The 27,035-nt window shown below is 44.7% G+C and overlaps 1 protein-coding gene across 3 annotated transcripts in view; it reads right to left on the reverse strand.

Annotated features, from left to right (window-relative positions):
- The window catches only part of LOC121277051 (guanine nucleotide-binding protein G(I)/G(S)/G(O) subunit gamma-7), a 294,950-nt gene that overhangs the window by 73,864 nt on the left and 194,051 nt on the right, over positions 1–27,035 (reverse strand). For all 3 annotated transcript variants that reach the window (XM_041185971.1, XM_041185969.1, XM_041185970.1), the window contains one exon: positions 18,829–18,863. The gene's annotated coding sequence lies outside the window, so the exon portion shown is untranslated. The remainder of the gene's footprint in view (positions 1–18,828; positions 18,864–27,035) is intronic.

A 27,035-nucleotide genomic window follows, 5' to 3' on the forward strand; every position in this document is an offset into this window, starting at 1 on the left:
CCAAGGTCCCTCTGATCCTTGATACTTCCCAGGGTCCTACCATTCATCGTGCATTCTCGTGCCTTGTTTGTCCTGCCCCAGTGCATCACCTCACACTTATCTGGATTAAATTCCATTTGCCAAGTGTAGATTAATGCTGTCTACATTGGCTGTCCTCCAGTCCTCTGGCATCTCTCCTGTGGCCAGAGGCGTATTGAAAATTATTGCCAGCACCCTTGCTATCTCCTCCCTTGCCTCACTCAACAGCCTGGGGTTCATTTCATCTGGGCCTGGAGATTTATCTACTTTTAAACCTGCCAGACCATTTAGAACCTCCTCCCTTTCCATGCTAATTTCTTTAATCATATCACAGTCCTTCTGCCTGATTTCCATACCCACGTCGTCCCTTTTACTTGTGAACACAGACACAAAGTATTAATTTAGAACCTTACCTACGTCTTCCGGTTCCACACACAAATGACCACTATAGTCTTTAATGGGCCCTACTCTTTCCCTGGTTATCCTCTTAATGTAAAATAACTTTTGATTTTCCTTTATTTTACCTTTACAATGCTTTTTCTTGCCCATTTTTTGCTCTCCTAATTTCCTTTTTAAGTTCTCCCCTTCTCAATCCACACTCCTTTAGGGCTTCCGCTGTTTTAAGCTTTCGGTATCTGCCATAAGCCTCCCTTTTTCTCTTTATCCAATCCTATATATCCCTCAACATCCATGTGTTGGTCTCACCCTTTGTCTTTTCTGGAATATGTTGGCCCTGTACTCGCCCTATTTCCTTCTTGAATGAGTCCCACTGCTCTGATGCAGATTTACCCAAAAGTAGCTGCTCCCAGTCCACTCTGGTCAAATCATATCTGATCTTATTAAAATCGGCCTTCCCCCAATTTAGAACTCTGATTTTTGGCCCATCCTTGTCCTTTTCCATAACAACCTTGAATCTAACAGAGTTATGATCACTATCTGCAAAATGCTCCCCCACCATTCCTCTACCACTTGCCCGGCTTCATTCCCTAAAATTAATTCCTGGACCCCCCCCCCCCCCCCCTTGTAGGACCTTCTACGTACTGGCTTAAAAAGCTCTCCTGGATGCATTTTAAGAATTGCAGTCCCTCTAAAGCTATCACACTATGACTAACCCAGTTAATGTTGGGGAAGTTGAAATCCCCCACTATTACTATCCTATTATTTTTACACTTCTCTGAAATTTGCCTACATATCAGCTCTTCTATTTCTCTCTGACTGTTTGGGGGCCTGTAGTACACTCCCAGCAATGTGATTGCTCCTTTTTTGTGTTTTTAAGTTTTACTCATATGGCTTCATTTTGAGGAGCCTTCTAAAATGTCATCCCTCCTTACTGCTGTAATTAATTCCTTGATCAATATTGTGATACTCCCTCCTCTTTTGCCTCCTTCCCTGTCTTGCCTGAAGACCCTATATCCTGGAATATTGAGCTGCCAATCCTGTCCCTCTCTCAACCATGTCTCTGTGACAGCAATGACATCAGCTTCCCATGAGTTAATTTGTGCCCTCAACTCTTCTGTCTTATTCATCAGACTTCCTGCATTAAAATAAATACCATTCAACCTTGTCAAGTCCCCTTCTGCCTTAACTGGCCTATAATTTCTATGCCTTCCAGACTCACGTGCTCGCTCTTCTAATTTTGGTTGTGCATCTCCCCCTGCTGAGCATTCTCTCAGGATCCCCCCCCCCCCGCCAAGTTAGTTTAAACCTTCCCCAGCAGCACTAGCAAACCTCCCCGCAAGGATGTTGGTCTCATTCCGGTTCAGGTGCAACTGTCCACCTTGTACAACAGGTCCCATCACCCCCAGAAACGGTCTCAATGTCCCAGAAATCTAAAGCCCTCCCTCCTGCACCATCTCTCCAGCCAGCATTCACCTGGACTAACCTCCAATTTCTATACTCACTACGCGTGGCACCGGAAGTAATCCAGAGATTACTACCTTTGAGGTCCTGTTTATTAATCTGCTTCCTAGCTCCCTAAATTCTGCTTGCAGGACCTCATCCCTCTTTCTACCTATGTCATTAGTATCAATATGTACCACGATCTCTGTCTGTTTGCCCTTCCCCTTTAGAATGCAATGCAGCCATTTAGTAACATCCTTGACCCTGGCGCCAGGAGGCAACATACCCTCCGGTAGTCAAGTCTACAGCCGCAGAAATGCCTGACTATTCCCCTTACTATCAAATCTCCTACCGCTATTGCTCTTCTCCTCTTTTTCCTCCCCCCTGTGCATCTGAGTCACTCACAGTGCCATGAGCTTGGCTGCACTCCCCAGAGGAACCGTTACTCTCACCGTTTTCCAACACAGAAAAACGGTTCTTGAGTGAGATGCATCCTGGGGATTTCCTGACTATCTGCCTGACACCTTTCTTCTGACTGATGATCACCCGTTCCCCCTCTGTCTGCACTTCCATAAGCTGTGAGGTGACCCACGTCTAAAAACGTGCTATCCATGAAACACTCAGTCTCGCGGATGCACCTCAGTGCCTCCAGCTGCTGCTCAAGCTCTGAAACTCGGAACTCAAGTAGCTGCAGCTGGTGGCACTTCCTGCACATGTGGTTGGTCAGAGCGCAAGGAATGTCTAGGACTTTTTACATGTTGCAGGCGGTACATAACACGGAACTGAGATGCCCTGCCATGCCTCTAGTTGGAAAAAAACCCTAAATTTAAGTTAAATACAGTAAAAAAAAAAGTTAAATTATTTATGTACTTTAAATAAAAAGTAGAACTCTTACCTTTCCTTAGCTTAATCTATTTTAAACTGGAGAAAAACACTTACCCATTACTCACCAATCAGCTCTCACCTTTGTGCTGATGTCACGTTTTGTAGCTTCCCCGTGCTCGCGCTGGTTCTCATCTCTCCGCTGCTCTCTCGCGCTGTCTTGTGATGTCACTCTTGTTATTTTCAACAAGAACTGACTGCAGGACACTCTTCCCAGACTGCTTCACCGCGATGCTGACTGCAGAGCACTCTTCCCAAACTGCTTCACCGTGATGCTGACTGCAGGACACTCCTCCCAGACCCCTACTTGTTCTTGTTCCTACTTTCAAATACCTCCATGATCTCACCCCTCCATACTTCATGATCTTCTCCAGCCATTTGTTTGGGTGATCATATGCCTATCTTCTTGGGAAAGTCTCTGGTGTTAGTTGTGTGTTAACTGTGTTTAACTGCATGCAGGTAGCAGGCATTGACTGTGGGTTCACTTGAGCTCTTACAAATAGGCACAGAATAAAAATGTGGTTGTTGGGTCCGGAGATATATGTTTTTAATATGTAACTCTGTAAATACATTGAAAAATGCAAAAAGACTGGCTCCAGTTCTTTCCTTCACTATCTGGCTTTCTGGAATAGAACACTTGATTTACAAAACTCACCCCCATAAAACCTAGCTGCCATTATATTTTAATAAGTTCCATTTATCCTAAGTGCAACTTGCGTAAATCTGTGCCTACACTTAGGGACTCAGACGAACTAATCAACAGGGTTCAATGTTGATTGACAGACTCTTTGCCCATTGGCAGAACCAGACCAATGAAAGGACAGATCATTATTTGTGTCAGCTTTGACCAGCTTGGCTTTGGTTTGGACCAAGAAAAGAGTAGAACGTGCAGGAGAGCGGGGTGGGTGGGGGGAACAGCAGTGTTTGCATGGGAGATGTGATGGCTCTGTTGTCTCTGTGAGCCGCAGCCTGGGTCCAGGTATCACTGAGGGTGTATTAATAAGCAGAGCGGAAGGGCTTTAGTACCTGCCTCTGTAACTTGGCAGGCTTGAGTTCAGTAACTCAGTCTCACTCATTTCTATCAGTGCCATTCTGAGCCTAAACATGGCTCTGTGTGGGTACAGGTGCTGTGTTACCACCCTGTGTGTCACTAATTTCATTTAGAAAATATGATCACCCAACCCTGTGTTCCTTTGGATACCTCGTGTTCGTCCAATCTCAGTTGCTGCTCCTTCAGCCACTTTAACCCCACTCTCTGGAATTCTCTTAGCAGCTCCATTCTGGCACACCCCATCATGCCTTGAAAAATCTCAAGGCCACTGCCCTGTAAAGTACTCCGAGATATCTCTTTATATATGAGTGCTACACAAACGTAAATCGTATAAAGCACACAAATGCACACATAAACTGCTTAGTCATATTGCCTATTTAAACTGGTTAACAACTCCACAGGTTTCTTTACTGTATTCGATAAACAGTGATTTAGTCGACAAACCATGTTTGGATTGCATCATTGCCAGTCTATTGATTCTAACAATCTTTAAAACAGCAGCAAATTATTACATTGATCGACTAAAATCATAAATCTAACCAGGGCAGGTGTGGTCATCTAATTAAGTATAAGCATGTTGGAAATTCTAAATTGTCATGTGGCACACACTCTGAAACCAGTCCGTAGGCTTGAAACATGTCACAATTTACACCCCTAGACCAAAGTCAATAAGATAGAAACTATTCTTAGTCTCATTCAAAACATTGTAGTTAAAATTAATGTGTGTATGATCCTGTTGTGCATGAAAGTCTCATGCACATACAATAAAACGTCAAACAATGGTGCACATTGGATCACGTTAACATCACATTTGTATATTACTCTGCAGTTACTAATTGGATATGGATGCAAATGCCGCATTTATTTGGAGAAAATTACATTTATTTACAATAGTTGAAACTCTCTCGATGGATATATTAATGATTTGGGAGATCTAAATTACATAAAGACAAAATTAACATTGCAGGAATCATTGAAGGACCAGGACTGGACATCACATATACACAGGATCGATGGGGTCAGACCTGAGACTGGGAGAGGAGACCAGGTTTCAGGAGTGATTGGAGTGGAGTGGATCAGGAGGGGTAGCAAGATTTAAGTATGGGGCCAGGAGGAACATTTGCCCCCCTGGCTCCACATTCAGGTAAATAAATATGATAAACATACCTTGTAGGTCACATGCAATCCCATGGATCAGGTTGCCCTGAGCGCAAATGGCATTTATTTGCATATGCAAAGGTTCTAAGATCATCCTTTCTCCCTTTCCCAAATGGCTAATTTAGGTGGCCAATTAGGACCTGAAATAATGAGTGTTGAACAACCACTATTTGAATTGCGTTTGAAAACTGGCATAGGGATTGAAAACATTGGAGGCATGTGAGCAATATAAACATCTTTTCATAACACCATCCATGAAAACTACTATAAGCAAATGAAATATCAACTTGTATTGTAAAATCCATTTACATTTCACGTGGTTATTTTCTCTACAACTTAAGCAAGTAAATTAAGCAAGTCGAAGGATGCATGAAAATATAATGAATGTGTCTGTTCAACCTCCACAGTATTTCAGTAATTCTGTTCAGTACTGGGAACAATAAAACCACAGTTTTAAAACAAACTATAGAAAAATCATAAATGCTTTATGTGCTGAAGATACACCACTTAGGTTTTGTCAATACTGGCTGTTGAACTTTGGGAAAGCACATTTTTGTAGTTTGTATATTATGGGGATAATTTTAAAACTATCCTAACAGCAGGGAGCCTTTCACACCACCTACATAAATTGTAACTTTGAGTGCACAATTTTCAGGCAGAATGGGTCTGCACAGCTAGTGAATAAATTTCTCTCCAGAAGCTTTGTCATAAAATGACCTTGTGGTAGTTTTAAAGGATTGTAACTTTAAAGTTTAAAGTATATTACATTAAATGTTGTGTAACCTTCATTAATTTCAGTTGCCAGTCTTCAAATTTTAAGAAGAGAGGTAATAGTACTGATAAGCTGTTGCTGGAGTTCAAAAGTTCTTAGCATCTATCAGGCGGTCTTCAGAAACAATGCAGACTGGTTTGTCTTTGAATAGCCACAGCTGTTCTGTATTAAAATGGGCAAACAGTGACATCAGGCCCAATGGTAAAAACCCTAACAAAGTCTTTATGTACTTGTGATGTTTTTAGTGCCGAAAGCCACACAGGGCAGGATTAGCCTTGGATCCTCCACAAGGTGGAAAGTCTGGATTGGGGGCCGAATTATAGCTGTAGAAGAACTGGTTAATATACCAAGCAACCCTTGTAGAAAGATCTACAGAGAATTCACAAAAGTACTGAATGGTAAAATCCCAGGCAGTGTGGAAGATGGATGCTGGTTTTGCAGCAGCAGGGGAGCAGATTCATTTGCCCAGCCTAGCTACATAATCACAGTGCAGAAGAGGCCCTTCAGCCCATCGAGTCTGCACCGACTCGTGAGAAACACCTGACTTACCTACCTAATCCCATTTACCAGCACTTGGCCCATAGCGTTGAATGTTATGATATGCCAAATGCTCATCCAGGTACTTTTTAAAGGATGTGAGGCAACCTGCCTCCACCACCCTCTCATAATATTATAAAAGGTAACCAAATCAGTGAACCTGTGTCCCCAAAGCATTGGCCTGGGCTTCTGGATTACTATTCCAGTGACATTACCACTACACCTTCACCTCCCACAGCCCAAAGGTGAGGAAACACCAACCTAACTCTAGGTATTCTAAGAGGATACATGTGCTATAAAATGTTCTGATTTCTATGGCAAATACCTGCTTCTAGACAGCACTGGTATAATGATGGGGTGTGAAGTTGTCTTGTGGCAGATGTGTCCCTTGGTGTGTTATGATAACCCTTTTGAATGATAAACTGTACCCTGGAAAACATCCTTTGAAGGATCCTGTAACAAGTGGAAGCATTAGGTATACTTTGTTCCTATTTGCTTTAACCCTTGGAATGGATCTATTACCATTTTACTAGGAGGGTCAGACAGCAGCAGGCAGAAAAACCAGGGGTTGGAGTCTAAAACGATGGGCCAGGATTTTTCCTACGGCCGGCGGGCTGGGCAGGAGTGGGCATGGAGCCGTTCGTCGCCATTTTACACAGACGGGCTAATTAAGGCCCGCTCAGCATAAATCGCGGCTCCAGAGACCAGTGGGAAGGGGCGGCTTGCGGCGGGAGGCCAATGACCGCCGGGTCCAAAGACAACCTGGCGGCCTATTCAAAATTGGCGCAGGCAGCCGTCCTAAGGTTGCCACTGATGTCGGTCTGGAGCATGATGGATAACATCTTTGGAGAGCAGGACAGGCGGGAGAGCAGGTCAGTGGGACGGTTGGCCCCGAGGTTCTCAGATGAGTGCCTCGCCGTCCTCCTCGAGGAGGTGGCAGCACACAGTGAGATCCTGGTGCCAAGGGACGGGAGGAGGAGGACCCCCCAAACAAAACCTGCCTGGGAGGAGGTGGCAGAACGTGTCAGCTCCCACGATGTGCTGCGATGCACCTGGGTGGTTTAATAACGTCTTGTGATCGGGAAGGGTGAGTACTGTGTTGGCATGGGTCACTTAGCACAGCAATTAGGTTGCCCCTCCCCCCCACCCCTACCAACTCAAAATTTTGTTTTTGTATTCATTCATTCATGGGATGTGGCCCTTGCTGGGTGGGCCAGCATTTATTGCTCATCCCTAGTTGCCCGTGAAAAGTTGGTGGTCAGCTACCTTCTGGATCTGCTGCATGTGGTGCAGGAACACCCACAGTGCTGTTTGGGGGCAAGTTCCAGGATTTTGACCTAGGGACAGTGGTGGAGTGGCAGAACATTTCCAAGTTAGGATGTTGAGTGACTTGGAGGGGAACTTCCAGGTGATGGTGTTCCTATCTATCTGCTGCCCTTGTCCTTCCAGGTGGTAGTGTTCGTGGGTTTGGGTGTGAGTGGCAAATGTGATGGAGGCAGCATCTGGGCAAGGGGGTCAGCCCTGGCTGCTTGGAATGAGTGTACGGTGGCTCCTGGGTCACAAATCGGATGAGCCCTGCAGGTTTTCCTCAGGTGGGGTTGGCAAGGCTGCAATGGCAATGCAGGTACAGGGTGGAGAGAGGAATGCTCCTCTCTCCTTCAGAAGACAGCACATAATGATGCGGATTGGAGGAGGGCAGCCTCACCTTCTCATCATCATCAGATATGAGCAGGAGGCACTGGAACTGGAGAGGCGCCATGTGGCCAGGTCAAGTGACCGCGGTGAGGTTGGGTTGCCACTGGGAGGTAAGAGGGCTGTGCACTGAGGTCACAATATCAGTCAGTGCAATCATTCCACTGTTGACTGTATATTGATTTCAGCATCCAAAATGGGTCATCCATTGAAAATGGAAGGAGGATCCGGGTGCCAGGCATGCACATTAACAGTGTAACCACTTCAACTAATCAAATATCCTTGTTCTTCCTTTCAGCCTCACCAGAACATGCCCGGACTGAGGAGGCTGAGGGACTGCTGCTGATCCCTGAGGGCACAGAAGACATTAATGCATCAGTGTCACACCCTCTCAGCCAGGCAGGCACCAGTGCAGATACCAACACCTCGGTGGGAATAAAATTCTCAGGTAGCTTGGTGCACAGCGGTGAGAGCACTTCACACTCACTTGAGGTGCAGGAGGAGACAGAGGTGCGCAGGTCACTAGCAGTCGGAGGAGTGTTGGGGACTAGGAACATGCTTAGTCGTTGGCTGATGATGTGCCTCTGGAGTTGTCCCTGAGGCAGCAGATGCTGGAAGTCCAGCAGGGTGTGCGGTAGGATCTGGCGGAGATATATGAGGGAATGCATGCCATGGTCTCTGTGATGGAGGAGGAGTCCATGTGGAGCATGAGCAATGAATGGCCTTCATGGCTGAGTGCAATGCCTCCTCCACGGAGAGAGTGGTGACTCTCATGGAGAGACTCCTCCAGGAGAACAATCAGGGCTTCCTGGGAATGTGCTTGGACATGCAAGCCCTCAAAGCGGCACTGACCTCAGCTGGTCAGTGTCTGTGTGGGAGCTGGATTGGGCACCTACTATCCCAGCTAGGTGCCCATGCATCAATGGTGAAGCAGGGAGGTCCGAAACTGCCTCACATTGGTGCACAAGCTGCCTGTCGTCTCTGCGGGCTCGTCTCAGGGTACTCCGGATGACAGCAGCAGCTCCTCCACCCCTCTGCCAGTGACCGTGGCATCTAATGAGGCTGCGGCGACTGGGGAGATGCCAGCTGTGCCACTGGCCACTCCCTGCCAGTTGGGGCCAGCACAGGCTTCACCGGCCAGAGGACGCCCGCCAAGGTCATCAAGGCCAATGGGACAGCAGAGTGCGCAGGCTGTCTCCCATGCCAGTGCCAGCGAAGGGGGAGCACCTAGACGTAGCACCCGCAAGTGTAATCGTAAATCACCTCAGGCACAACATGGGCTTATCAGTAGCAGTTTTCTTATGCCCCATTTTGAAGTTACTTTTAAATTGGCTGTTCAACACCTCTTAATGTGTTTTGATTTCAGTATGCAAGTTATCAATCATCAAATGTTTTGGTTTTCAACAAGCCTCTGGGTGCTTCATTAGTTCTGCAGGTGAAAGGGAACCCATGATGTTATGAGTGACTTGTTTATCATTGAGCTTTATTGAAAAACACATAGCTGAGCAGGCAAATGTTGCTCTCAGGTATCAAGTATGGAGCCTGCAGCCCTGGCATGTGTTGGAGGTCCATCTGTGGTAGGCTAGCTGAAGGAGTGTTGGAACAAAGCCTCCAGGGTGTCCCTGCCTCCCTGGAGGTTGCCTGGGTCAATGTCTATCCCCTCAGCGTTCTCCTGAGCGTGTTCATCTTCAGACTCACTACTGGACTCATCGCCTGCAGCCAGAGCATCTGCGTCTACATCTTCTTCCTCCACTGCGTCCCCCCTTTCCAGTGCCAGATTGTGGAGAGCGAAGCATGCAACCACTATCAGTGACACATGATCTGGGGATTATTGGATTGCGCCCCCTGAACAGTCCAGGCATCGGAAGCGCATCTTGAGAAGACCGATGGTTCTCTCCACCACAGCCCTTGTGGAGGTGTGGCTCCTATTGTACTGCTGCTCGGCCTCTGTTCTTGGATGGCGGAGAGGCGATAGGAGCCACCTTTTGAGGGGATAGCCCTTGTCACCCAGCAGCCATCCATCCATCCGGGCTGGAACACTGAAGAGACTCGGCACCTGGGAGTGTCTGAGGATGTAGGTGTCATGGGAGCTGCCTGGGTACCTTGCACAGACTTGTAGAATCAGCATCCTGTGATCGCACACTATCATGGAGTGGAATCCTTTCCTGTTGACGAAGGCTCCCGGCTCACCCGCTGGCGCCTTGATTGCACCCTGGATGCGGGGGAACCCAGCAATCGCAACAAAGCTTGCTCTGTCTGGCTGGCCTCATCCGAACGGTAATGAATGGAGGTCAATGCACACATGAACAGAGCATTTGTCACCAGCTTGACAAAACTGTGGACAGCTGACTGCGAGGGTCCACAAAGATCACCCACTGACCCTTGGAAAGAGCCAGAGGTATAGAAGTTGAGGGAAACCGTGACCTTCAGCGCCACTAGCATGGGGTGTCCACCCACACAGTTGGAGCTGATCTCAGGGCCAATCATCTGACAGTTAGAGGTCACTGTCTCCCTTGAGAGACGTAGCCTCCTTCGGCACTGCACCTCAGGCATATTGAGGTAGCTGCTTCGCCACCTGTAAACCCTGGCAGCAGGATAGTGGCATCTTCCGCAGCCCCTTCCGCCTTGGACTTCCTGTTGGCCCTGCACCCCTTGTGCCTGTACCTGTCATCCCACAGGTGGCTCCCCTGGAGGCTTAATTTGGATTCCTGGCCTCCTCCTTCTTCTGGCCCTTCCTTCTCAGAGGAGCTGCCTCCAGCAGAGACCACAATCCCCATTCCCAGGGTAAGGGAAGGCTGCTTGATACCTGAAAGGCCCCAAGTGTTATGATTCCTCCAGAGTCATGAACTTTCACTGTTTTCACTGTTCTTTCTGTCAAAGCAGCTCGAAGCGAAATGAAGTTGTCCTGTTCACACAAGCAAGTAGCAGTAAGCAATAAACTAAAGTTCTAACTATTCACATTAGCACGTCCACTCACCCCTCTTATTCCGCCCGTGGATGAGGTTTTTAAAAATGTGGCCTACTCACCTGCCCATTGCACCATGCAACGCACTGAAAATCGCACAGGCTGTGAAAAATCGTCTTTGTCGGGACGCACACCCGATGTCATGGCATGTCATTTTACCCGCCAGCATTATTTCTGGCTCGGCTCTGCCTAGGAGCTGCTGAATTTCCTGCTCTCCTGAAAAGTTTGAGCCTCTCAGCAAGGACATCAGATGGGTGGAGTAATTGTACCATTTGTGTGGTGTTCTTCCAAGGTTAAAATTGTCTCCCAGTCAATATACAAAATGGTATAAGTTTATTAAGTTAACCGCACATTCAAACTCCCTGCACTGCACGGAAATTTTTTTTTCAAATGGTCTTTTCACTTACCAGAAATTTGAGCGCCCGAGGATATCCTTTCTATCTTGTGGAGTATGTGGACATGTTTCCGAACTTTGTAGTCAAATCACAATTTTTTTTTTGTTTTTATTTCAGTGCCCTTGTGTATAATTCAGAACGTATTTTTCACTGTATTCAATGTTTTTCTTTACTAGCTATCAAGATCACGAATTACAATCATGCACTATTTATGGTACTCCAGGAATTTGTTAATTTTCTTTAACGTCATTGGCCATGCAGGCATCTTTCAGCATTTAGTATTGTTAATTTGTGAAAGCCCCTCCCTCTTGTTTTTAAGTATCTGATCACCAACTAAACAGTTCTACTTCGGTAAATAAATCATGTTGTATAGCATGGTAACTTTTGAGTTAAACTTCACCTATGTTTTGCGTCATTTACTGCCGCCAGCATATGATATTAGATAAAGCACTGGTGCCAAGTTGAAATTATGCATATCAAAATTGGCAGTGTTCTACTTGAGTGACAAATTAATATATTTCCTGCAAGAAAACTGCCCAGAGTTCTATAACATACAGAAGGTGGGTACTGCTCCCAACATGCAAATTTCATGTGAATCTCAGGCCTGTCCCCATGGATGTACGTACGTTTCTTAAGTAATCATTATTTTTAGTATTCTATGATAACAGATGGCATGGAAGAGAAAGAAGGGAAAATGCACTGACAGAATGAGGCAAAAAGTCTGCAAATTAGCTCCCAGCCTGCACTCCTAATAGCTGCAGTGTCCACATTGGGAAGGAACCTCCATTTGTCTCAAACATGTCACCTGCTGAGAGGGAAATTGGCTGGAAGGTGCAGAAGATTCACAGGTTAGGAGTATCCTCAGCTGTGGCCTGGGGAAGCGGTGGGGCTGGGGCTGGGGGTAGGGATAGGCGTAGGGGTAATGTCACTAGACTAGTAATCCAGAGGCCCAGGCTAATGCTCTGGGGACAAGGGTTCAAATCCGACCATGGGAGCTAGTAGAATTTAAAAATGCAATTAATAAAAATGGAATTAAAAGCTTGTCTAATGGTGACCACAAAACCATTGTCGATTGTTGTAAAAACCCATCTGGTGCGCTAATATCCTTTAGGGAAGGGAATCTGCTATCCTTACCTGGTCTGGCCTATATGTGATTCCAGCCCATGGGAACGTGGCTGACTTTTAAATGGTCTCAGTTGTATCAAACCACTCTGAAGTCTAAAAGAAACGAAACTGGACAGATCATCCAGCATCTGCCCAGGCACTGGAAATGATAAAGGCACACCCAGTCCTGTTGACCCTGCAAAGTCCTTCCTAACATCTGGGGCTTGTGCCAAAATTGGGAGAGCTGTCCCACAGATTAGTCAAGCATTGTCTGACATAGTCATACTCACCAAATCATATCTTAGATACAATGTCCCAGACACTACCATCACCATCCCTTGGAATGTCCTGTCCTACTGGCAGGACAGAACACCCAGTGGTGGGGATACAGTGGTATGCATACAGTGCTGTGCAGTTGGGAGGGAGTTGCCCTGGGAATCCTCAACATTGACTCCGGACCCCATGAAGTCTCACAACACCAGGACAGGCATGGGCAGGGAAACCTCCTGCTGATTACCATCTACTGCCCCCAGCAACACTGCCCACTCCCCCCGCGCCCCACCTCAGTTGATGCATCAGTGTTAAACACCAACTGGAAGAAGCACTGAGGGTGGCCAGGGCACAGACTATACTCTGGTTGGGGGACTTCAATGCCCATCACCAAGAGTGGTTCGGTAGTACCACTCACCGAGCTGGCCAAGTATTAAAGGGCATAGTTGCTAGACTGGGTCTAGGGCAGGTGGTGAAGGAACCAATAAGAGCGAAAAACCTACTTGACTTCGTCCTCACCAATCTACCTGTTGCAGATGCATCTGTCCACGACAGTCTTGGTAGGAGTGACCACTGCACAGTCCTTGTGGGGATAAAGTCCCGTCTTCACCTTGAGGATGCACTGCATTCACCACACTAAATGGGATAGATTTCAAACAGATCTACAACTCAAGACTGGGCATCCATGAGTGCTGTGGGCCATCAGTAGCAGCAAAATTGCATTAAACCACAATCTGTAACCCCATGGCCCGGCATATACTCCACTCTACTATTACCATCAAGCTGGGGGAACAACCTCGGTTCGATGAAAAGTGCAAGAGAGCATGCCAGGAGCAGCACCAGGCATACCTGAGAAATAGGATGTCAACCTGATGAAGACTCAACACAGGACTCCTTGCATGCCAAACAGCAGAAGCAGCATGCAATTGAGTTAAGCGATCTCACAACCAATGGATTAGATCTAAGCTCTGCAGTCCTGCCACATCCAGTCGCGAACATGGTGGACAATCAAACGACTAACAGGAGGAAGAGGAGGATCCACAAATATCATCATTCTCAATGATGGGGGAGCCCAGCACATCAGCGCAGAAGATAAGGCTGAAGCATTTGCCACCAACTTCAGTCAAAAGTGCCAAGTGGATGATCCATCTTGGCCTCCTCCTAAGGTCCCTAGCATCACAGATGCCAGTCTTCAGCTAATTCGATTCACTCCATGTGATATCAAGAAATGGCTGAAGTCACTGGATACTACAAAGGCTTTGGGCCCTGGCAACATTCCGGCAATAGTACTGAAGACTTGTGCTCCAGAACTAGCTGCACCCATAGCCAAACTGTTCTATTACAGCTACAACACTGGCAACGGCCCGGCTATGTGGAAAATTGCTCAGTTATGTCCCGTTCAGAAAAAGCAGGATAAATCCAACCTGGCCAGTTACTGCCCCATCAGGCTACTCTTGATCATCAGCAAAGTGGTGAAAGGTGGCGTCAACAGTGCTATCAAGCAGCACTTCCTCAGCAGTAACCTGCTGACTAATGCTGAGTTTGGGTTCTTCCAGGGCTACTCAGCTCATGACTTCAATACAGCCATGGTTCAAACATGGACAAAACAGCTGAGCTCAATTGGTGTGGTGAGAGTGACAGCCCTTAACATGAAGGTAGCATTTGACCAAGTGTGGCATCAAGAAGCCCTAGCAAAACTGAAGTAAATGGGAATCAGGGCGAAATCCTTCCACTGATTAGAGTCAAAACTAGCACAAAGGAAGATGGTTCTGGTTGTTGGGGGTCAATCATTTCAGTCCCGTGGCATTGCTGCAGGAGTTCCTCAGGGTAGTGTCCTAGGCCCAAGCATCTTCAGCTTCTTCATCAATGACCTTCCCTCCACCATAAGGTCAGAATTGGGGATGTTCGTGGATGATTGCACCATGTTCAGCACCAGTTGCAACTCGTCAGACACTGAAGTAGTTTGTGCCGATATGCAGCAAAACCCGGACAATATTCAGGCTTGGGCTGATAAGTGGCAAGTAAAATTCACGCCACACAAGGCAATGACTATCTCCAACAAGAGAAAACCTGACCATCTCCCCATAACATTCAATGGCATTACCATCACTGATTCCCCTAGTATCAACATCCTAGGGGTTACCATTGACCAGGAACTGAACTGGACCAGCCAAATAAATACTGTGGCTACAAGAGCAGATAAGAGATGGGAATTCTGCAGTGAGTAACTCACCTCCTGACTCCCCAAACCCTGTCTACCATCTAACAAGGTTCAAGTCAGGAATGTGATAGAATTCTCTCCATTTTCCTGGATGAATGCAGCTCCACAAGACTCAAGAAGGTTGACACTATCCAGGACAAAGCAGTCCGCTTGATTGGCATCCCATTCACCACTTTCAAAATTCACTCCCTCCACCACCACTGCACAATGGCAGCAGTTTGTACCATCTACAAGATGCACCACAGCTACTCACCAAGGCTCCATCCAAACCTGTACCATCTCAAGGAGAAGGGCAGCAGTTGCACGGGAACACCACCACCTACAGGTTCCCCTCCAAGTCACACACCATCCTGATTTGGAATTTTATTGCTGTTCTTTTGCTGTCACTGGGTCAAAATCTTGGAACTCCCTTCTTAACAGCACTGCTCGTGTACTGGACTGCAGCGGATCAAGAAGGCAGCTCACCACCACCGACTCAAGGGCATCTAAGGATGGGCAATAAATGCTCACCTATCCAGCACATCCCATGAATGAATTTTAAAAAAAATCTCTAAGGCAGCTGGTACACTAGGTGGGAAGAGGCTGACCTGGCTGCCAACAAGCAGAAGTAGGGCTAACTGGGGATCAGGCTTGGACCCTGAAAGTAAAATAAGAATGCAGTGAAGATTGGATGACAGGTCGTAAAAAAAAATCTTCTGGGCCTGGGGCACAGAAGAATGGAGGACTCCTGCTACAATTTGTAGCCTTCTCAGTATAGCAGACCAGCCTGAAGCACCATTGTGGCAATCGTAGCCACCAGCAATATTTAAATTGTGGAACTACCCAATCCCACACATAAAGGTTCCTATCGTACATATCTTAGTATTTACACTGGGATTGAGGGTCATGCATTTTGAGTATTGTATGTCTGCTGAGTAGAAGAAAATTCAGATGTTATTACAAGGATAAGATATTTTGCCTCTTCCACAGGAAAAACTATAATTCTGAATTCACAGAAGTAGAATTTAGCTTATCTTATCCTGCTCTGGCATCCAGAGCATTGAGGATCTCTGGTATTTCTCTTTCTTTGTCAAATACTATTACCAGTTAGCCGAGTTATTGGTTTCAAAAACAATTGCAGATCACTGGTTTTGGGATAGGCCAAACCCAGAGTACTTTGGTTCATAGTTCTGAATTCTATTTGTATAAGAGTTTTATTTAAACACAATTTTTTTTCTTGTTTCTGGTAAACACTGATTACAACCCATAACCTTTTCACTTTACATCATGTTGCCTTGTTTGGGTAGTTAAGATTTGAGTAAGGTTGCATCAAAGCTGAATTTTCTACCCAGGGTTTTGTACTGTGTTTATTGGATTGAATCTTTGACAATTCCTGAAATGACTTCATTGGCCTAACAAGAATACATCTACGGATCCTATAAAAATATTTATGAATGCAACCTTTGCTGGGCCAAGATCATTTTTTCTATTTATGCATAAGATATTTTGCCAGAAAAAAGGATGTTAGAAATTAAGTGGAATATATTCATTAAACTGCTGCTGAAATAAGCTATTGCTTTGTAAAATGTGTCAAAGGTAATTTGGCCTGTTAGTCCATCAGAAAAAAATATAAATATTGTGTAGGATATCTTTTATTCGATCAATTTGATAGTTTTAAACTGTTGTAGCTATGATCTGAATACAATTCAAGAATAGCTGGCCTGAAAAATAAAACTGCTGAGTACATGTAAGCAATGAAATATAAAGAAATGCAAAGTGATAATGTTCCTTTTGCCGCATTATACAGAATATACGCATAAATAACAATCTAGAAATTATCAACAGCTGATGAGCAACTTCAAAATGCTGACAACTCAAAAACTCATATGGAAGAATTTTCCCCCCACTGGGGGCAAGTGCAGGAGCAGGCGGGCGCACCTCCGATTGACGCCCCCCGGCACCATTTTATGTGGGCGGGCCAATTAAGGCCCACCCAGCATGACATCTGCCAGGAAGTGTTATGCGCTCCCTGTGCGGGCGAGTGGGGCCCACCCCTGACCTAAAGATCCTGGCCATAAGGTTTATTCCTATAGCTGCTCTTTCATGGTATATGAATAAGTTAAATTCTGCTTTTCAGCGATTTGGGGAATCACACTCTGCGGTTTGGTCTATTTTAAGTGTGAAAACATTTCAATAAGACTTGAAAATAATTAATGTAGTGGGCCATAAGCTTCTTGTAACTTTAGTTGCTGATATACCCAATATCCTCTCATTTCTGTTTTGGGGAAGCTAAATCGACAAAATGCATTTCTAGAGTGACAGATTTAGACATTTTTGAAAGGGGATATGAGCAACCAGTATTTCCACCTTATTTTAATATCTAAATCATAGTCTTACACCTGCAGTGGCTGCATGATGTGATTTTTATGTACCAATGAGAAGAGCATGTGTGCTGCATCCTCCATCTATTGATACAGGGCATTGACTAGCCTACTCAGTGATCTTTAGAAGGACCCGATATAAAACAGGCTAATGGTAAATATTTTTCTTAACATGATCCTTGTAGGGCTAGGAAGAGCATGAATCCTCCCACCCCTTTTGAATGGCCAACTGCCTGTGAGTGCTGCCTCAGTTCTTGCATCTTGTTGGCACTATGAAAATGAAGGCCAGCCTTGAAAATTGGTAGGACCTCAAGCCAATATAAACTGAATTATATGTAACTAGTAGGGTAAATAAAGGGGAACCAGTAGATGTAGTATACCTGGACTTCCAAAGGGTATTTGGTGAGATACCACACAAAAGTTTAATAGGCAAGATAAGGGCTCTTGGAGTTAGCAGGAATATATAGCATCGATAGAGGGTTAGTTAACAGACAGGAAGCAAAACTAGACATAAATGGGTATTTTCAATCAATAGAAGTGACGTTATAAATATGTAATCCAGCAACGCTCTGCAATTTTGCTTCCCTTCAGGAAAATGCATCACATCAGCTGAAATCAGGAATCTGCCATGTGGAAATTTGCAAAGTGTTATTTTACCTTCCGAGTGGCACAGCCTTTTGGAGCACAAGCACATTGCAGTTCCTATCTCAAGCTTAACTCTTTAAAAGTGAACATTTGAGATTTCTTCATTATTTTCATTGGAGGTCTCTGCATTATACCATCTAAACTTGTTTCGAAAAGGTTAGCATAGGTTTATTATTGAAAGGGTTAACAAAAAAGATGCAGCAAAATCCAAATAGTTCTAGTGGTGGTGATGATATAAAAGAGGGAAGGAAAAGCCAGAGGATTGAAGAGAGGTTGAAGTGCAGAACATATGAGTGTCCAACATTTTTTGCTGTTCTGATTTTGAATATGTCTGAGATAGTGACTTCCACATAACCCATATCTATAGTACCAGCCTTTGTGCAAAATATGTATCATTCAAAAAGCTGAAACTTCAGTGTTTCAGCCTTTAGTCACATAGTTAGGAGTACAGATAATTAAGACATGACTGATTCTTTATTCTGATTCAGCAAGTGGGTATTTCAAAAGGTTAATGTACAGATTTTCAGGACCTTGATAAGTACGTTCCCTGTGAAAGAACTGTGGATTCTGTTATATATATATCTTTTTAAACAGTGTTCCTTATGGCCTATTCTGAGTCACACACATTGCATTACCCTCAATCTTCAATGACACCAGTAACAATTACCTGCTTTGTATGGTGCATGATTTAACTATGGTAAAATACACTCAGTGGGGAATGGGAGTGGGGTGGGTGGGTGGGGAGCAGAGAGACAAGCAGCACGTATGCCAATTAATACAGCTTTCACATCCTACACAGATGATGCTGAATGATTGCAAGAGCTCTTAATTGACTCAATTGTATTCATGCAGTGCCCATACTCTGCTTGGAAATCAATGCCTCACTTGTGCAGTGTTATGTTAATAACAAAGTATGTACCTCTCTCTTTTGTTTCCAGGAAAGGGCTCTGCAATCTGCAGGAAAAGTTAGAGAAAGTGATATTAATGCTTTATATACACACACATATATAATTCAAAAAATACATTCATTCAATCTGGGCACAAAACAATCATATTGTTGAATGTTTTTCTCCTGCTTTTCCCCAAAGTGGAAGAAATTGGAGAAAGCAATCCTAGGATAATCTCACGTATCTCTTAGTAATCACTCAATACCAACATATGAAAAGGCCTAGGAACACATAACTCGTTGCTCTACATGAGTAGTGAATTCAACTGCTAAACCACAACTTTATTTTTACTGTTTACTATTGCAGAAATAAATTAAAAATACTACTTGAAAACAACTCGAGATTGGCATATAATGGATCAGAGTTCTTATACCAATTACTAGAGGTATACAGATTTGGCCACTTCCAATGCTGCTGTTTCCCTAAAGGTTGTCCATGTTGCGCACGGTAGCCACTGACATGGATCCCTCTGCATGGGAGAGGGAAAAAAGATTGGTGGGACACCAATTTCTCAAAGCACGCCTCCTACTCACTGGTGTAAAATAGTACTGTTTCTAAGGCCCAACAAGATTGACTTATGGCTGAAGGAGGACAGGACAATGGCAATTAAAGATAATTAAAAATACTAAAAAGGAAAAAGGAAATAATAGAATCCTTCTGCAGATTGTGGAATAACAAGTCTTCAGCACTGGAGAAGATTTAAACTGTAGTGAGTGTAAATGTATTGCATTGTAAAATGCATCATTTTCAACAGGATTTATTTCACAAACTTGTCAATTTCCCAGAAAATGAGAAATGTACACAGATTTTCTAGGAAACATGAAAGCACCAAATGGGTGGCATATAATGCAGGGATGTGAGATTCCAAGTCACTGCTAGGTTAAAACTGATTGATTGGAAATTGCTACTTTTTAATTATTTTTATTATTGTTTCAAATTTTAGGAGCTGAATTCGAGTTACGTAGGGTGAAAAATATCAATGTGGCAGGCACAGTGTATAAAAGCAAAGTTAATGCTACACTTGGACAAACCACTGGTTAGACCACAGCTAGAATATTGAATTAAATATTTGCAGTGTTATGAGATGACGGCTTCCATTTGCCGAGGGCAGGATGTGCCACTGCCTGCTTGTTCTGTAGCCCACAGATGTTGCTGTCCACAGCCCAATTGGCCAAAGTGATGGCAGGACCCCAAATTTGCCCAACAAATGTGTGGGCAGCTCCTACGTTGTCTTTTCATGAAAAAAGTGTGAAGCTCTATGAGGGACCCCGCAATCATGTTATTTAAAGGATCATGCATCCTGATTGCAGGTGGGATAATTAATTGGAACATTTTCTATTGTAAAGCGAGCTGGAGTGTCTGCATATTAAGTGTTGAATCCTGACTGGCAGAGACTGGTACTAGATGAGTAATGGGTGCGTGGCGCAGAGAATCATGAGATGGCTGTGTTGTGTTGAATAGGAGATGTCATGTGAAGATGTATTCATTGATGTTGCTTACCCGCATGAGGTCATTAGACATGGCACTGCTGGCAGATCCTCAGGTCCAGACTCCAAGAGCTAATCTCTTTGGCCACCTGTTCCCAACTGCCCTCTGAGGGTTGTTCTTGAAAGGCTCCTTGCCTCCTAAAGGACCACGGCCTCTGTCTTAATGTCCACCTGCACCACTAATGCCTCTGGGCGGCAGCCATCAATATGGATCCCTACTTCTGGCCCAATGATCATTTTACAAGAGTTTATATTACACCAATCTTTTTGAGCAGCTTCTCTTTAAGATACAGAATTTATAATTCATTCTTAGGATGTGATGTATCTGATGTATCTGGCAATGCCAACATTTACTTCTGATCACTAACTGCCCTTGAGAAGGTTGTGGTAAGCTATTTTTTTGAACCACCACAGTCGATGTGGTGTAAGTGCACCAACAGTGCTATTCCTGAAGGAATTCCGGGATTTCTTCCTAGCAACTGTGAAGGAATTCCAATTCAGGATGTAGAGTGACTTGGAGATAAACTTGCAGATGGTGGTGTTCTTATGCTTCTATTGCTCCTGTTCGTCTAGGTGGTCGAGGTCACAGGTTTGGAAAGTGCCGTCGAAAGACCCTTGGCAAGTTGCTGCAGTGCAACTTGTAGATGGTGTATACAGCAGCCACTGTGTGCTGGTGGTGGAGGAAGTGAATGTTTAAGATGTGGGTGGGGTGCCAATCATGTAGGCTGCTTTGTCCTGGATGGTGTCCAGCTTCTTCAGTATTGCTGGTGCTGCACTCATCCAGGAAGGTGGAAAGTATTCCACTGCAGTCCTGACTTGCACCTTGTAATTGATGGACAGGCTCTGGGGAGTCAGGAGGTGAGTTAATCATTGCAGAATTCCCAGCCTCTGACCTGCTCTTGTACCCGCAGTATTTATATGACTCATCCACTTAAGTTTCTGGTTAATGGTAACCTCCAGGCTGTTGATGGTGATAGTGGAGGATTCAGCGATGGTGATGCCATTGAATGTCATGGGGAGATGGTTAGCTTCTTTCTTATAGGAGGTGGTCATTGCCTTGCACTTGGGTTGTGCAAATGTCACCTGCCACTTATTAGCCTAAGCCTGAATGTTGTCCAAGTCTTGCTGCTTGCAGGCACGGACTGCTTCATTATCTGAGGAGTTGTGAAAAGTACTGAACATTGTGTAATCTTCAGCAAACATCCCCACTTCTGACCTTATGTTGGAGGGAAGCTCATTGATGGAAGTAGCGGAAGAGGGCTCTACTGCAGTGATGTCCTGGGCCTGAAATGATTGCCCTCCAGCAACACCAACCATTTTCCTTTGCAATAGGAATAAGTGGGGGGTTTTCTCCTTGGCTCCCATTGACTTTAGTTTTGCTAGAGCTCCTTGATGTCACACTCAATCAAATGCTGCTTTGATGTCAAGGACAATCATTCTCATCTCAACTCTGGAATTCAGCATCTTTTTGTCCATGTTTGGACCAAGGCTGTATGAGATCTGGAGCAGAGTGCCCTGACAGAACCCAAACTGCGCATCGCTGAACAGTCTGTGGCCAAGTAAATGCCATTTTGATAGCATTGTTGACGGCACCTTCCATCACTTTGCTGATAATTGAGTGTAGATGGATGGGGCAATAATTGCCCAGATTTGTCCTCCCTTTTGTAATTTTCCACATTATCGATTAGAAGCCTGTGTTGTAGCTGTACTGAAACAGCTTGGCTAAGAATGCTAGTTCTGAAGCACAAGCTTTCACTACTACATCTGGGATGCTGTTAGGGCCCACGGCCTTTGCTTTATTTAGATGATTCTCAAACAACAATGCCAGAGCCTCCTGCTATTTGCAGATCTTGCCGTCAAAATTTCAGAAGCAGACAGGGATGAGCAATAAATGCTGGCACTACATGTCATGTTCTCATGCCATGAATGAATAAATCATTTGTTTAACAAAAGATGCTAGATCTGCTGGAGTGCAAAGTTGACCAATTTGAGGAGAGGTCAATTAGTTATATATCAATTGTGCGTAATTATATGCAGGTGGAGGGCATTAATTGGGTTTTCAATTGAACAGAGATAAGGAGACACTCAGTGAAATATGGGTGTAGTGGAGTTAGGACATGTAATCTTGTAATGTTTCACTCTGTGAATAAATGTTACACTGAGTTAAGATTGGCTCCAATACTATCCATCACCAACTGGTTTTCTCAAATGTAACAGTTTACTGACAACATTAAATATTGGCCATCCTTCAAGGTGGCTGCCACGGAACCCTCTGCTTGTGCTGTAGAAACGAGTCATGTCAGGGGCAGACTGATGGTGGAAAGTTAGCGACTGGACATTAGCACAGTGTCATAGCATCCCTGTGAAGCACCGTACAGACAAACTCCTCCAACTCTCTTCTTTGTTTCTTTAATCCCAAGAGGTAATTGTTCGCCCATTCTTAGCTTCTAACCTCCTTTCCTGCATGTCCAACACAGTGGAACGAGAAAGAGAGCCAAGGAGAATGAAGATGATAAGGAGGGGGACGAACAGAGGCACAACTACCTTTCTACAAACTATGATGATAAGGATGAGGATGATGTGGGTAATGGAAATTAAGAACTTGGATTACCCAACCCCCTTGAACTCAGCCTCTGTGTCACTTACATCTTCATATCCATGCACAAGCTTAGGTACTTTCACAAGGGGAATCAGATGGTGACAGTGAGGATGTGGCAACAGATAATTCATAGACCATTAAGAATCAGTAAGAATGTGCCGTCTTCCTACCAGATGACAGACTGGTTATCACATTTTTACTTTTGAAATCCTCTTCCCAGCAAGTTAGAGTAGCATTCATTAGAGTATGGGGATTATTTGTAGCTTAATTTGAGGAATGTTGGACATAAGGACGTTGGTCAAAAGATGTATGCATTTCCCCTTATTTTATCCTCTTCTTAAGATTTTGACTTTTGCAACATTCCAGCATATGGCCCAATTTTTTGTTTTATTCATTGATGGGATGTGAGCTTCGCTGGCTAGGCCAACATTTATTGCCCATCCCTAATTGCCCTTGGGAAGGTGGTGGTGAGATGCCTTCTTGAACCGTTGCAGTCCATGTGAAGTTGGTACACCCAAAGTGCTGTTAAGAAGGAAGTTCCAGGATTTTGACCCAACGACAGCCAAAGAATGGCAACATATTTCCAAGTCAAAATGGTGTGTGGTTTGGAGGGGAACTTCTAGGTTATGGTGTTCCAATGTGTCTGCCGCTCTTGTCCTTCTAGATGGTAGTGGTTGTGGGTTTGGAAGGTGCTGTTAAAGGAGGCTGGGTGAATTATTGCAGTGCACCTTGTAGATGGTACATACTGCTGCCGCTGTGCGTTGGTAGTGGAGAGAGTGAATGTTTGTGGATGGGGTGCCAATGAAGCGGACTGCCTTGTCCTGGATGGTGTCAAGCTTCTTGAGTGTTGTTGGGGATGCACCCATCCAAGCAATGGAGAGTATTCCATCACGCTTCACACCTTGTAGATGGTGGACAGGCTCTGGGGAGTCAGGAGGTGAGCTACTCGCTGCAGGATTCCTAGCCTCTGATCTGCTGTTGTAGGCACAGTATTTCTATGGATAGTCCAGTTCAGTTTCTGGTCAATGGCAACCCCCAGGATGTTGATAGTGGTGGATTCAGTGATGGTAATGCCATTGATTGTCAAGGGGCAATGGTTTGATTCTCTCTGGTTGGAGATGGTCATTGCCTGGCACTTGTGTGACACAAATGTTACTTGCCACTTGTCAGCCCAAGAATATTGTCCAGGTCTTGCTGCACTTGGATTGCTTCAGCATCTGAGGAGTTGTGAATGGTGCTGAACATTGTGCAAGCATTAGCGAACCTCCCCACTTCTGACCTTAGGATTGAAGGTCATCGATGAAGCAGCTGACGATGATTGGGCCTTGGACACTACCCTGCGGAACTCCTGCAATGATGTCCTGGAACAACCACAACCATCTTCCTTTGTGCTAGGTATGACTCCAACCAATGGAGAGTTTTCCCCCTGGTTCCCACTGACTGCAGTTTTGCTAGGGCTCCTTGATGCTACACTTGGTCAAATGCTGTCTTGAAGTAAAGGGCAGTCACTCTCACCTCACCTCTGGAGTTCAGTTCTTCTGTCCATGTTTGAACCACAGCTGTAATAAGGTCAGGAGCTGAGTGGCCCTGGCAGAACCCAAATTGATCATCAGTAAGCAGGTTTTTGCTAAGCAAGTGCTGCTCGATAGCGCTGTTGATGACCCCTTCCACCACTTTATTGATGATCGAGAGTAGACTGATGGGGCAGTAATTGGCCAGGTTCGATTTGTCCTGCTTTGTGTGTACAGGGCATACCTGGGTAATTTTTTACATTGCCGGGTAAATGCCAGTGTTGTAGCTGTACTGGAGTAGCTTGGCTAGGGGCGCGGCAAGTTCTGGAGTGCAAGTCTTCAGTACTATTGCCAGAATATTGTCAGGGCCCATAGCCTTTGCAGTATCCAGTGCCTTCAGCAGTTTCTTGATATCACTTGGAGTGAATCAAATTGGCTGAAGACTGGCATCTGTGATGCTGGGGACCTATGGAGGAGGCCGAGATGGATCATTCACTTGGCAGTTCTGGCTGAAGACTGTTGCAAATGCTTCAGCCATTGACATAGAGGCATACAAAGGAACATTGGACTTAGGAACAGGAGTGTGCCATTTGGCCCTTCAAGCCTGCTCCACCATTGAATATGATCAATGCTGATTTGGTTGTGGTCTCAGGCCCACCTTCCTGTCTGCCTCCATAACCCTTGACTCCCTTGTTATCAAAAATGTACGTAACTCAGCCTTGAATAAATTTAAAGACCCAGCCTCCACTACTTTCGGGGGATGAGCATTCCACACTTTAGTGACCACCTGAGAGAAAAAAGTTCTCCTTAGCTCTGTTTTAAAAGATAACACAAGGGAAAATATCTTCTGGGTATCCAACCAATCAATTCCCCTCAAGATCATATATGTTTCAATAAGATCACCTCTCATTCTTCTAAACTCCGATGTGTATAGGCCCAAAATGTTCAATCTTTCTTTATAGGATAAGCCCTTCTCCCAGATATGAGTTGAGTAAACCTTCTCTAACTTGCTTCGAAAGCAGTTACGAGACATTCGTATTGTATAAATCCAGACACAAAGGAAGGTGGTGGCATACTGGTAATGTAATCCCTGGACTAGTAATCCAGAGACCCAGGCTAATGTTCTGGGGACAGGGGTTCAAAGTCCACCTAAGCAGATGGTGGAATTTAAATTCAATTATTAAAATCTGGAATTGAAAGCTAGTGTCAGTAACTCACTGTCTTTTTGGGCCTATGCAATGTTTCGGTCGGCGGGAGCACATGGACAATTAAGAGGCCTATTAAGGCCATTAATTAATTAATTAAGAGATTTTTCGCTGCACGACCGACTTTACGGTTGGCAGGCAGGCGAATCGGCCAGGCATCCTTTGGATTTTTGAGGAAACCTCATCCACGGGCGGGATGAGGTTTCCGACATTAATTTAAGAAAAGCTTTGACGTAATTTTTATTATGTATGAGTTCATGTGAGTGAGTCCTATGTGGGGACATCTTTTCAGAATTTCCAAATCTCCATTTTTGATTTTAAAATTCTTCAACTTCTTGAGGCAGCTCTCTAACTTCAGGGAGCTTTAATTACGTGCATCCCCCGGGCCTGCACAGGCTTCAGCGCTCACCCTCCTCCCGCCCTCACCCTGGTAGCGCTGAGCCTTTCACAGCTGGTTAGCCGTTAACTGGCCAGCCGCTGTGAAATTGCGATCGGGGCCTGATTGCGGGTGGAGGACTGTTTCCCAGCCTCTCCTGGGCCTGCCCACTGTACTTGCCTGACGACCCGAAAATCCTGCCCATAGTTTCTAGTGGAAGCTGCTGGTTCTGGCTCAGAGTGGGAACTCTGGCTGATTTTTCTCCTTTCTAGGTTGTGGATACTGATGTCAACTATATCATTTCCATTGTTTACTTGGTTAAAATCAGATCTTCTAACTCAGTACAGATTGAGAACCTGGAATCTTTCTGTATAATTCTATAGTAAACTAAATGGAGTGAGAAAATGCTGCATGTCAAGAATGCAAAACACCATTTAAAGATTTCTTCAAAACGATTTAACTCTTTCAGAATTTATGCAATGCAACATCAAAAGCTTAGAATAATTTAATCATTCAACAAGTAGGAAAATAAATGAGGCAATTAACATAGCAGTGTTAAGCACGTGACTATTTTCAGTATTATCAGATGTATCTGTTAATGAAAGGCATCTTTCCCAGTAATACAAATGAGTACAGTTGGCAAGTTCCAACAATAATGAATGCTGTAACAGTTTACCCCTTCCAACTGTTCAGGAAAGTGATTATTTCCTCTATTTTTGTTAAGCTTGTTAGTAGATGAAAGAAAGGGTGAATATTAACTATAGCTTCTTTTATTCCTTACAAAGAATTTATGCAAATACCTTTCTATAGGATTACAGGCAAATGATGGCCTGCTGGAAGGCAAATTAATCATTCTAATAAAAGAGCCAGAAGTAAATTTTCATCTTCAGCTCTCCCAGTCTGTAGCTTCAGGTATCAGGAACGCAGCTTGGGCACTTGACTGTGCATCAACTACAATTTACCTACCATCCTAATTAGTTACACTGAACATCAGTGCCAGG

This window comes from Carcharodon carcharias, chromosome 4 (assembly GCF_017639515.1).
Source record: "Carcharodon carcharias isolate sCarCar2 chromosome 4, sCarCar2.pri, whole genome shotgun sequence".
Taxonomy (NCBI): Eukaryota; Metazoa; Chordata; class Chondrichthyes; order Lamniformes; family Lamnidae; genus Carcharodon; species Carcharodon carcharias.